At 47.6% G+C, this 12,210-nt stretch overlaps 1 protein-coding gene and 1 long non-coding RNA gene across 5 annotated transcripts in view; one reads left to right on the forward strand and one right to left on the reverse strand.

Annotated features, from left to right (window-relative positions):
* Window positions 1–8,434, reverse strand: part of LOC140419501 (uncharacterized) — a 38,280-nt gene extending 29,846 nt beyond the window's left edge. The window contains exon 1 of one of the 2 annotated variants that reach the window (XR_011945829.1): window positions 8,115–8,434. This is a non-coding gene — a long non-coding RNA (uncharacterized lncRNA). Of the gene's footprint in view, window positions 1–7,597; window positions 7,695–8,114 lie in introns of those variants that run through there. The other variant, XR_011945830.1, reaches the window with a different exon arrangement.
* The window catches only part of filip1b (filamin A interacting protein 1b), a 326,296-nt gene that overhangs the window by 249,609 nt on the left and 64,477 nt on the right, over window positions 1–12,210 (forward strand). Inside the window, exon 1 of one of the 3 annotated variants that reach the window (XM_072503378.1) lies at window positions 7,823–7,996. The exons of the other annotated variants lie outside the window; for them this stretch is intronic. The gene's annotated coding sequence lies outside the window, so the exon portion shown is untranslated. Of the gene's footprint in view, window positions 1–7,822; window positions 7,997–12,210 lie in introns of those variants that run through there. 3 annotated transcript variants of the gene reach the window in all.

Below are 12,210 nucleotides of genomic sequence, written 5' to 3' on the forward strand. Positions count from 1 at the left end.
CTAGGAGCAGCGCCGCATAAAAGCGGCGCCGCGTAAATGACGCGACCGGCGGCGCGTAAATGACATCACCCGCGCATGCGCGGTTGCCGTCCTCCCCGCGGCCACCCCGCAAGAAGATGGCGGATCAATCTTGCGGGGCAGCGGAGGAAAGGAGGTCCTCCTTCAGAGAGGCCAGCCCGCCGATCGGCGGGCACCGATCGCGGGCCAGACCCCTTTTGAGCCCCCCCCCCAGTGCAGGAACCCCCCTCGCCCCCCCCCCCCCCCCCCCACAGGCCGCCCCCCCAGCGTTCCCGCGCTGTTCCCAGAGGCAGCGACCAGGTATGGATGGTGCCGGCGGGAACCTGTTGTGTTGGGCAGGCCGCTCGGCCCATCTGGGCCAGAGGATCGCTGCTCGCCCATTACAAACGGCAAGCGGCGATTCTCCCAGTGGCCAGCCGTGATTCACGCCGCGCCGGTTTGGGGGGGGGGGGTGGAAGAATCGTGTGTGGGTGTCGGGACGGCGTGGCGGGACTCGTGCGGTGTCTGGGCGATTCTACCACCCGGCGTGGGGGGGGGGGGGTTGCAGGGAGAATTCCACCCATAGAATGTGCAAGAAGGAACTTAAAAAGGAAATTGGGAGAGCAAAAAGGGAATACAAAAGGATACTGTCAGGTAAAATAAAGGAAAATCCGAAGTTGTTTTACAACTACATTAAGGGGAAAAGGATGCTTAGGGAAAGAATAGGGCCTTTTAAGGACCACAGTGGTAATTTGTGTGTGGTGCCAGAGGATGTAGGTAGAGTTCTAAGTGAATACTTTGTGTCGGTGTTCACTCGTAAGAGGGATACTGAGGGTATAAAAATCAGGGAAAAGGACTGCAATAAAATTAAAGAGATTAACATAGACAGAGAGGAGGAGGAGGTTCGGAGTGGTCTGGCAGGCTTAAAAGAGACAAATCTCCAGGACCAGGTGAAATGTATCCCAGGCTGCTGAATGAGGCAATGGAGGAAATAGCAGGGACGCTGGCAAAAAATTTTAATTCCTCTCTGGCCACAGGAGAGGTGCTGGAGAACTGGAGGATAGCCAATGTGGTCCCATTATTCAAGAAGGGAGGAAGGGATAAACCAGGAAACTATAGGCCGGTCAGTCTAACCTCAGTGGTGGTGAAACTATTGGAAGCAATTCTGAGGCACAGAATTAATCTGTATTTGGAGAGACAGGGATTAATCAAGAACAGTCAGCGTGGTTTTGTTAAGGAGAGGTCATGTCTGACCAACTTGATTGAACTTTTCGAAGAGATGACCAGGTAGGTGATCCAAGGAAATTTGGCAAAATGGATCCAAAATTGGCTGAGTGGCAGGAAGCAGAGGGTGATGGTCGAGGGGTGTTTTTCTGACTGGAAACCTGTGTCCAGTGGGGTCCCACAGGGATCAGTGTTGGGGTCCTTGATGCTTGTGGTTTATATAAATGATATACATATGAATGTAGGATGGTTCATCAATAAGTTTGTGGATGATACTAAAATTGGCAGGGTGGTAAATAGCGAGGATAGCCCTTAATTACAGGAGGATATAGGCGGGCTGGTCAGATGGGCTGGTGGAATTCAATCCAGATGAGTGTGAGGTGATGCATTTGGGCAAGAAGAATACATACAAGACAAGAGAATACATGATAAATGGCAGGACCCTGGGAAGCACCAAGCATCAGAGGGACCTTTGTATGCATGTACACCTGACCCTTAAGGTAGATACAGTGGTTAAGAAGGCATAGGCATACTTGCCTTTATTAGCAGATTCATAGAATTTAAGAGCAGGAAGGTTATGCTGGAGCTGTATAAAACGTTGGTTAGGCCATAGCCAGAGTATTGTGTGCTGTTCTGGAATCCACATTATAGGAGGGATGTGATAGCACTGGAAAGGGTGCAGAGGAGATTTACCAGGATGTTGCCTGGGCTGGAGAGTTTTAGTTATGAAGAGAGATTGGATAGACTTGGATTGTTTTCCTTGGAGCAGAGGAGAATGAGGGGGGACATGATTGAAATGTATAAAATTATGAGGGGCATAGATAGAGTAAACAGGAACAAACTTTTCCCCTTGGTGGAGCGGTCAATGACCGGGGGCATAGATTTAAGGTAAGGGGCAGGGGGATGTGAGGAAAAACTTTTTCACCCAGAGGGTGGTAGGAGTCTGGGACTCTCTGCCTGAAAGGGTGGTGTTGGCAGAGACCCTCATAACATTTAAGAAGTATTTAGATGTGCAATTGCGATCCCAGGACATACAAGGCCCAGTGCTGGAAAATGTGATTAGAATAGTTAGGTAGTTGTTTTTGAGCGACGCAGATGCAATGGGCCTGAGGGCCTTTTCTGTGCTGTGTGATTCTCAGAGTCTATGACTCCATCCAGGACAAATCATCCCGTTTGATTGCTACCCCCTTCCACAAACATTCGATCCCTCCACCGCCGATGGACAGTGGCAGCCATATGTACCATCTACAAGATGCACTTCAGGAACTCATCAATGTTCCTTAGGCAGCAGATACCAAACTCACTCCCATCTAGGACAAGAGCAGCAGATAACTGGGAACACTACCACCTGGAGCTTCCTCTTCAAGTCACTCACCACCCTAACTTGAAAATATTTAGATTTGGATTATTGTCACGTGTACTGAGGTACAGTGAAAAGTATTGTTCTGCGCACAGATAGTTCTATACATAAAAAAACATAGGACATATATAAATGCACAATGTAAATACATAGACACAGACATTGGGTGAAGCATACGGAGTGTAGTACTACTCAGTAGAGAAGATGCGTGGCAAGATCAATTCAGTCCATAAGAGAGTTATTCAGGAGTCTGGTGACAGTGGGGAAGAAGCTGTTTTTGAATCTGTTAGTGCGTGTTCTCAGACTTTTGCATCTCCTACCCAATTGAAGATGTTGGAAGAGAGAATAACCCGGCTGGGAGGGGTCTTTGACTATGCTGCCCGCTTTCCCAAGGCAGTGGGCGGTGTAGACAGAATCAATGGATAGGAGGCAGGTTCATGTGATGGACTGGGCGGTGTTCACAACTCCCTGTAGTTTGTTAGGTCTTGGGCCGAGCAGTTGCTGTAATGCCGCCAGATAGGATGCCTCTATGGTGCATCTGTACAAAGTGGTAACAGTCAATGTGGAGATGCCAAAATTCCTTAGTTTCCTGAGAAGGTATAGGAGCAGTTGTGCTTTCCTGTTCATAGCGTCGACATGGGTGGACCAGGACAGATTGTTGGTGATGTGCACTCCTAGGAATTTGAAACTGCTAACCATCTCACCTCGGCCCTATTGATACAGACAGGGGTGTGTACGATACTTTGCTTCCTGAAGTCAATGACCAGCTCATTAATTTTGCTGACATTGAGGGAGAGATTGTTGTCATTACACCACGCCACTAGGTTCTCTATCTCCCTTCTGTACTCTGACTCATCACTGTTCGAGATCCGACCCACTACAGTCGTGTCGTCAGCAAACTTGTAGATCGAGTTTATATCATTGTTCCCTAACGGTCTCTGGGTAAAAATCCTGGAATTCTCTCCCTAACAGCACTGTGTGTGTACCTACACCTCAGGGACCGCAGCGGTTCAAGAAGGCAGCTCACCACCAACGTAGACAATTAGGGATGGGCATTAAATGCTGACCTAGCAAGTGATGCCCACATTCCGTAAATGAGTCCTTTAAAAATGTACACTTAAAATATATCTACCAATATTAGAGTCCGTTGTTTTACTGGTGGCCTTTATTCTCTAGGAAGAAAATATTTTGTTTCCTTTCTGATTAAGTGCTGCATGGAAGGAGGTACATTTCCTGAGAGTTCATAACCCAAGTGGCTCAAGCTCTTCATGTCACTAAAAATGAACTGGAGTTAACTTTCCTAGTGCCAGAAAGAGAGGGAGAAAGAAAGAGAAAGAAAGAAAGAGAGAGAAAAAGAAAAAGAAAGAAGACTTGCATTTATAGAGCACTTTAACTACCATGGGATGGCTCAACGTGCTTTACAATCAATGAATACCTTTTCAAGTGTAGTCATTGTTGTAATCTAGGTAATTTGATCACCAATTTATGCCCAGCAAATGCCCACAAAGAGCAATTTGATAATGACCAATTAATCAGTTTTTGATTGAAGGATGAATATTGGTCAGGACAATAGAGACAACTCTCTTGCAGTATTGACCATGGAAGGGCTGACAGGACCATGGTTTAACGTTTTATCCAAAATACACCTGCAGCTATTTTTTATTCATTTATCGGGTGTGGGAATCACTAGGCAGGCCACCATTTATTGCCCATCCCTAATTACTTTCTGTACACGCACAGAGCTATTAGGGAGCGAGTGAGTTTCAGGATTTTTACCCAACAACTTTGAAAGAACAATGCTATATTTCCAAGCCAGAATGCTTTGTGGCTTGGAGGGGAACTTGGGGGTGACTGAGTTCCCATGTGCCCTTGCCCTTCTAGGTGGTGGAGGCGCAGAATTAAGAGGTGCTGTTAAAGAAGCTTAATTGAATAGCTGCATTCCATCTTCTAGATACCATGCACTGAAGCCGTGGTGGGAAATGTCCCACTTCACCTCGGATAACACTTTACATTTGCGCCTGGGTTAGATGCAATTATCATCTGCTCCGAAAATAGGGAACAAAATCAAAAGAGGCAGGCCAAATGGGAGAGGGTGGATTTTCATTTCTGGGGACTTCTTTTCACCTGGGATCCCCCTCCCCAATGATCTGGACACAAGGAACAGCTGAATAGCCAGAGGTAACCCGATGGAGACTCTGGACTAGGGTCAGGGCACAGCCAAGACCTCCTATAGCTTTTCAGCATCACATTATCCACTCTAGGAGCTCTGTGCCACATAATGGTCTCACCACTCCATCCCAGTGCCGCATTTCCTAACATTTGTCTAACATTTTGATGTTGTTGCCCACCAAAGGAATTTAAATGGTTTTGACCGTACTCTGACTAATGATAGGCTGACAGCCTCAGGAGAAGAGATCAGCGATGTTTGCTTTGTTACACATACACAAATGGACATTCAGGACCCACAAGTTTAATTTGCTTCCTCAAATAATAGTCAAGTCACATTTAAAAGTTCTGGGGCGGGATTCTCCGATCCCCTGCCAGGTCGGAGAATCGCCGGGGGGGGCGGAGTGAATCCCGCCCCGCCACTCTGACGCCGGCTGCCGAATTCTCCGGCGCCGGTTTTTTGGCAGGGGCGGGGATCGCGTTGCGCCGGTCGGGGGTCGTTGGCAGTCGCCCCCCCCCCCCCCCCCGACGATTCTCCGGGCCCCCATGGGCCGAGCGGCCGCCCGTTTTCGGCCGGTCCCGCTGGTGTCAAATACACAAGGTCTATACCAGCGGGACCTGGCTCTGAGGGCGGTTAGTGGGGTCCTCGGGGGGGGGGGGGGTGCGGGGGGATCCTGGCCCAGGGGGGGTCCCCTCGGTGGCCTGGCCCACGATCGGGGCCCACCGATCCGCAGGTGGGCCTGCCATGGGGGCACTTTTTCCCTCTGCGCCAGCCTCTGTAAGGCTCCGCCACGGCTGGCGTGGAGAAGAAACCCCCTGCGCATGCGCAGGAAACACGCTGGCGCTCCCATGCATGTACCAACTCGCGCCAGCCCGCGGAGGCCCTTCGGCGCAGCGCCAACCACTCCAGCACCGGCCTAGCCCCCGGAAGTTGGAAGATTCTGCAACTTCCGGGCAGCCCGACGTCGGAGTGGTTCACGCCACTCTTTGGCACCGTTACAGCCCGCCCGCCGGTTGGGGGAGAATCCCGGCCCTGGTTCTATATTGACTAAAAAAAACCAATTTAGATCAGTTTCCAGCCTATTAGAAACCAGGAATTGCAGAAGTAGTTAATATCAGGAGACTCCACATTTTGCCAACTTCACACTACAATGCTGAGATAGGGAGTGAGACCATTTCTAGACCTACGTTTCTGCTGCTACTGATGTTGAAAACGTATTGAGAAGCTGAATAACTGGTATCTCCAAAATACGGAATTGTGGAGGGAAAAGCAGAGATTTTGGTCCCCCAGTTCATGTTCATGATCATGCATCATTGAAACTTGGCGGTGCTGCGAATGGGGGTGGGAATCAAGGATTGGGTCCTGCCTGCCACTTTTAAATGGCTCCAGAGTCCAAATGACTCCTCAGAAATCTGGCCCATAACCTTAACTGCACTCCAGTGCAATAAGATGAAATTGGCGCATTCTTTCAGCTGTCAAAGCTGCGTTCCATTTGTCTGTTGCATTGGATATAAAATATTGCATGGCACTCCTGAAGGAAGAACAGAGGGGTCTCCAAATAAAAAGAGACAGGACCCCTGAACACCCCCAAAGCCTCAACCCACCTAAAAGGGGTCTTCAGGTGCCCCCCCCACCCCCCACCCCCCACTGCACCCGCACCCGACCTCACATTGACAGGGAACCCGTCGGGCCCAATTCCTGGCGTGGGAAAAATGCCAGCCTGGCACCACCAGCCTGGCAGTGCCCCTGCCAGGTGGCAGTGCCACCTGGGCACCTTGGCTGCACCAGGCTGGCACTGTCAGAGTGCCAGGCTGGCAGTGCCAAGGGGACCTGGGAGCACCAGCAGTGCCAGAGTGCCACCCTGCCCAGAGGGAAACCACCTTGCGGCCTCTGATCCCCTGGGAGACCTCCCCAAGTGCCATTCCGTCTGGTCCCCATTTGTGGGGACCATCACTGAACAGTGCTTGCTCGAGGTTGCTGAAGTGAAGGGGTTAGATCCCAGGGCCTTGGTAGATCAGCGAGCACATATTAGAATGAGACTAGCTGTCTCGCTCTAGTATGCAGATTTGCCAGATCGCAACATCTCGCAAGATCGTATTAGATCTTGCAAGGCTTGGTGAATCAACTAGATCCTGGAAAAGGGATGTCCTGACTGCCATGCTGCTGTTCAGACGCAACGCGGCCAGTAGATCACACCGTTAACTCTGTGTCTCTCTCCACAGATGCTGCCAGACCTCATGAGGTTTTACAGCATTTTCTCTTTTTAACCCAGATTTCCAGCATCTGCAGAATTTTGCTTTTGTTCTCCAAGCATCTTTGCTGGCGCTATCCCTCAACCAACACTGCCAAAAACAATTACTTGGTTGTTCACTTAATTTACTGTCAAAGGATATTGCAGTGTATAAATTGGCTACCACGCTTGCCTACAAAATGACAGTGGTTGCACCTCCAAGGTATGTGGTTGAAAAACACGTTATGTTTACATTTTTGCCATTTAAAAAAAAGATTAAAGTTCAAAAAATAAACTCCCGTGTTTGTGGCAACACAGATTCACTCATTCTGTTTGAATTTTGTGTGATAATAGTCTGATACAGATTGAGCTTCTAAACAAATAATACTGAGGTGTGTAGCAAGAATTTTGATGAGAGGCAGTTAGGGTATCAAAGATTATGCAATTACAAGCAAGAGAAATGTGCACCCCATTAGCACATAATTAAACTAAATCAAGCAACTAAATTAGTTCCACCTCCTCTGTCTGTTGGTGCTGGAGGTGTACATGCATTCAGTTAACAACTAAACATCATTTTGCTTTTTCTTAGAAGTTCTAAATAGGGTTATTCAGAGCTTACCTTTTATTGACAGCATATGAATGAAGTTAAAGATAGGCAAAGTTCACACTGAAAGAGCCCCCCCCTTATTTAAGTGTAGCCTAGCCTGGGATTTAAGCTTTGTTCCAGCTGGTTTCTTCTGTTAGTTCAAGCTGCTTGCACTCAGAGCTAAAACTCCGCCTTCTCACTGACCAAAGTAAATTTGTACAATGCTGCCCCATATAAGGAAGGGATGACATCATTAGTTTTGGTCCAGGACTTCTACATACTGTAAAATTCACCTTTCATTGTCTAATGACATGGCTGGAATGTTATGGATAATTCCCAGTGGGTTGGGACCAATGCCTGCATGGTCTGTGAGCACAGTTTAATGCAGTGAAAACTTCTTGGGCATGGGGTTAACTGTATCCTACCTCTAAGGTAAGAAAGGATTTCTCTTTTTTTTTCCCCCCTCTCTCCCTTGTTTTGGGTTTAAGCTGCTATGCACAGCTTACCTTTTCTGTCAGCTGGGGGTGGTGGTGTAAGTGGATAAACTAACCTGGCAATTGAATTCAAGTGTGAAGAAGTTCTGTGGAAATGCAGTACCAGCTGAACCAAGTTTTCTGTTGTGGGATGACTGTTCAGTTGCTGTGTTGAGAGTTTAGTAAATGTCCTCAGCTGACTTGCCTGCTCGGTTTTTGTGGGAGATCTCTGGATGTTCTCTTTCCTTTCACAGTCCGTACTCACTCAAGCATGGTAACTTCACTCTGAGGATCAGAGGAGAATGCACTTGTTTAATCAAAATCTCCTTTGTTCTGTGTTTTTAGATGCCGTGCCCAATACTCTAGCTTTCACATTGTACTGGTGTGTTTTATTGCTTTGTCAAATGTTTTCTTCCAGTTTGTCCCCGCCTCTCTCACACATACACAACTGATAGACGTTTTCTTTAAAATGGTGGGGTTGTCAACTTCTGTTGACAATTAAGGCAGGAAAAATGCTTCAAGGGTGGGAGACTTGTAACTGAAGGCTTTTAAGTTGTTCCAAAGTGTATTGATCTTGTGAAGTTGTACTTTTATAAGTAGTTGGGTGGTAGTTTGTGATTGTGTACATACTGTAAGCAGTAGACTTCCTGGAGTGTGTGAGGTAATTCTTAAATATTAATAATGATTAACGTAAGGTTGCAGCCTCGAGCCAATTGTTTTACTGCTTGATGCCCACTTGAGGTGAATTGATCAATCCTGCCTTTTTTTTCATTATGTTTTCTGCGAGTCCAAATAATACCATGTCTGAGGAAATTGTACTTTGAATCTTTTAAAATCTACTGGTGGTTTGTATTGGATAGTTTGGAGTGTGCAAATGCAAACTTTGATTGAAGGTACTTTTTTTTTTACATTTGAAAGAGTGCTGCCAATACCGGACTCCTTGAACTCTTGCCACCAGAGGTTGGGTAGAGACAAATGGCGCGATCTACCGGCCGCGTTATGCCTGAAGGCGCAACGTGGCTGGTAAATGCTGGGGGATCCGTCTTCTGCGATCTACCCAGCTCTTCACTCCTTGCGAGATCTAACGCAATCTCACGAGACATCGTGATGTGAATCCCACCCACTTTTTGGGCAAATCTGCATATTAGAGGAGACAGCTAGTCTCACTCTAATATGCAATCCCACGATCTACCCAAGGCAATAGGATCTAGCCCACTTGCCTTAGGAGATTTTGGGCGAGTGCCGTTCAGTGCTGGTTTCCACAAATGGCGACCAGACGGGACAGAACTCATGAGGGCCTGCCAGCGGTTTGGAGGCCCCCAGATGCTTGCCCCCTGGCAGTGACACCTGAGTGCCAACCTGGCACTGCCAATGTGCCCAAGTGGCACTGCCAGCTGGCATTTTTCCCATGCGATGGATTGGGCCTGGGGATGCCTGGGGATACCTGGTGCGGGGGATTGCGGAGGGTCCTGAGGACACCCATGTCAGCATGTTTGGGGATCGTGTCATGGGGCCGAGAGATTGGGACACCATTTAAAAATGGCGTCCGATCTCTTTCTGCATGGAGGGGGTCCGGTGAGAGGAGCTCCACAGTTCAGAAAACGGGATTAAATGCGCCCTCATCAGGGTGTACCCCACTGAGATCCCGTATCTACCCGAATGAGAGTGAAATAGCGTGGTGTTTCTCAGTGCTCCAAGTGCTGGGAAACACCTGGCTAAACGCGCTCACTACAGGACTCTGTTTCCATTCGGGTAGATAGCGTCCCAACATTTCAATTGGTCTCATTATCGCTAAGTGCACCAAACTGGATTCTGACCAAAAAGAAGAAAAAAATAAAAAGTGGGCTGCTGCTGCGCACCTTCCACCTCCTTGCCCTTGCCCACCGCCCAGAGACACCTTGGCGTGTCCTCCCCTCGCCTGCTGCCCAGAGACACCTTGGTGTGTCCTCCCCCTCACTCTGAGGGACCTGGGGGTGGAGGATGATGCATGCAGCAGTGCCATGCAATCACCGTTTGTACTGGTTTTATTTAAAAGGGTAAGTCATAGCAGGAGAACTCAAAGCCTTGGTTTGCTCATCTTGCTCCATGTGGGAGGCCGGCAATGTTTCCAGTGCATGGGACCAGCATGTGTGCAGGAAGTGCCTCCAGCTATAGCTCCTGGAAGCCCACGTTTTGGAGCTGGAGCGCAGCTGGGGACTCTGTTGAGCATCCATGAAGTGGAGAGTATCGTGGATAGAAAGTGTAGGGAGGTGGTCACACTGCAGGCTCAGACTCCACAGGCAGGAATGGAATGGGTGACCACCAAGCAGAGCAAGAGAGTTAGGCAGTCAGGGCAGGAATTTCCCGTATCCATTCCTCTACAAAACCGATACCATTTTGGGTACTGTTGAGAGGATTGACCCCTCTGGGGAAAGCATCAGCTGCTAAATTCATTGCACCATGGTTGGTTCTGCTGCAGTGGGGAGAAGTAAAAAGTGTGCCAGTGCAATAGTTATAGAGGATTTGATTGTAAGGGGAATAGACAGGTGTTTCTGTGGCCACAAACGAGACTCCAGGACAGAATGTTGCCTCTCTGGTGCTAGGGTCTAGGATGTCTCGGATTGGTTACAGGACATTCTGGAGGGAAAGGATGAACAGCCAGTGGTCATGGTGCACATCGGTACCAACGACATAGGTTTAAAAAAAAGGGATGAGATCCTAAAAACAGAATATACGGAGTTAGAAAGAAAGTTGAGAAGTCGGACCTCAAAAGGTAGTGATCTCAGGATTACTACCAGTGCCATGTGCTAGTCAGAAGAGAAAAGTATTGGATGAAAACATGGCTGAAGAGATGGTGTGAGGGGAAGGTTTCAGATTCTGGGGCTTTGGGACTGGTTCTGGGGAGGTGGGACTTGTACACCCAGGCAGGACCGTGGAAGGTGGGGGGGGTTCTTGCTAGAGTGGTTGGGGAGGGTTGAAACTAATATGACAGGGGGGTGAGGGTGGTTGGGGAGGATTTAAACTAATATGGCAGGGGGTTGGGAACCTATGTAATGATTCAGAACAAGGGGGGATCACAAACAAAAGAAAAAGATAGAAAGGAGAATAAGAAAAGTGATAGGCAGAGAAATTAAGGGCTGTATCAGATAATGACACTATTTGGGAGAAAAAAAGTAGAGATGGGACAAGGAACATTAAAAGAACTAGCCTTATGGTTTTGTTCCTGAACTCGTGGAGCATTCAAAATACAATTGATGAATTAGTTGCGCAGATAGATGTAATTGTAAAGCAATATAGCTGGGATTACGGAGACATGGCTCCAAGGTGACCAAGAATGGGAACTAAACGTTTGAGGGCTATTCAGTTTTTAGAAGAAAAGGTGGCGGAGTTGCAGTGTTGATTAAAGAAGATATTGATACAATATTGAGGAAAGATATTAGTACAGATATGTGGAATCTGAATGGGTCGAGTTATGAAAAAACATTTGTAGGAGTGGTATATAGACCAGTGGTAATGTTGGGAATCAGCAATGGACAGGAAATCAGAGATGCAAATGATATATAGGAACATCAGTGATTATGGGTGACTTTAATCTGCATATAGATTGGGTGACTCAAATGAGTACATTTGAGTACTCAAATGAGTACATTTGAGTACATAAATGAGGAATTTCTGGGGTGTATATGGGATGGTTTTCTGGACCAGTATGTTGAGGAACCAGTAAGGGAACAGGCCATCTTGGACTGGGTGTTGGGCAATGAGAAAGGATTAGTCGGCGATATGGTTGAATTCTTGATCAAGGTGAATAATGAGGTAGTTGATTCTGAGACTAGGTTCCTGAACCTTAATAAAGGTAACTTTGATGATCTGAGGCATGAGCTGGCTATGATGGACTGGGAATCATTACTGAAAGGAAGGACAGTAGACAGGCAATGGCAAGTATTAAAGGAACGAATAGGTGAACTCCAAAAGTTGTTTATTTCTATTTGTCGCAAGAGTAGAAAGGGAACTGTGGCCAAACCATAGTTTACAAGGGAAATTAGAGATAGTGTTAGATACAAAGAAGAGGCATACAAAAAAGCAATAGATCTGAGGATTGGGAACAGTTTTTAATATTCAGCAAAGGCAGACCAAGGGATTGATTAAGACGGGGAAAATACAAATTGAAAGTAAACGAGTAGGGAACATAAAAAC

This window comes from Scyliorhinus torazame, chromosome 1 (genome assembly GCF_047496885.1).
Source record: "Scyliorhinus torazame isolate Kashiwa2021f chromosome 1, sScyTor2.1, whole genome shotgun sequence".
Taxonomy (NCBI): domain Eukaryota; kingdom Metazoa; phylum Chordata; class Chondrichthyes; order Carcharhiniformes; family Scyliorhinidae; genus Scyliorhinus; species Scyliorhinus torazame.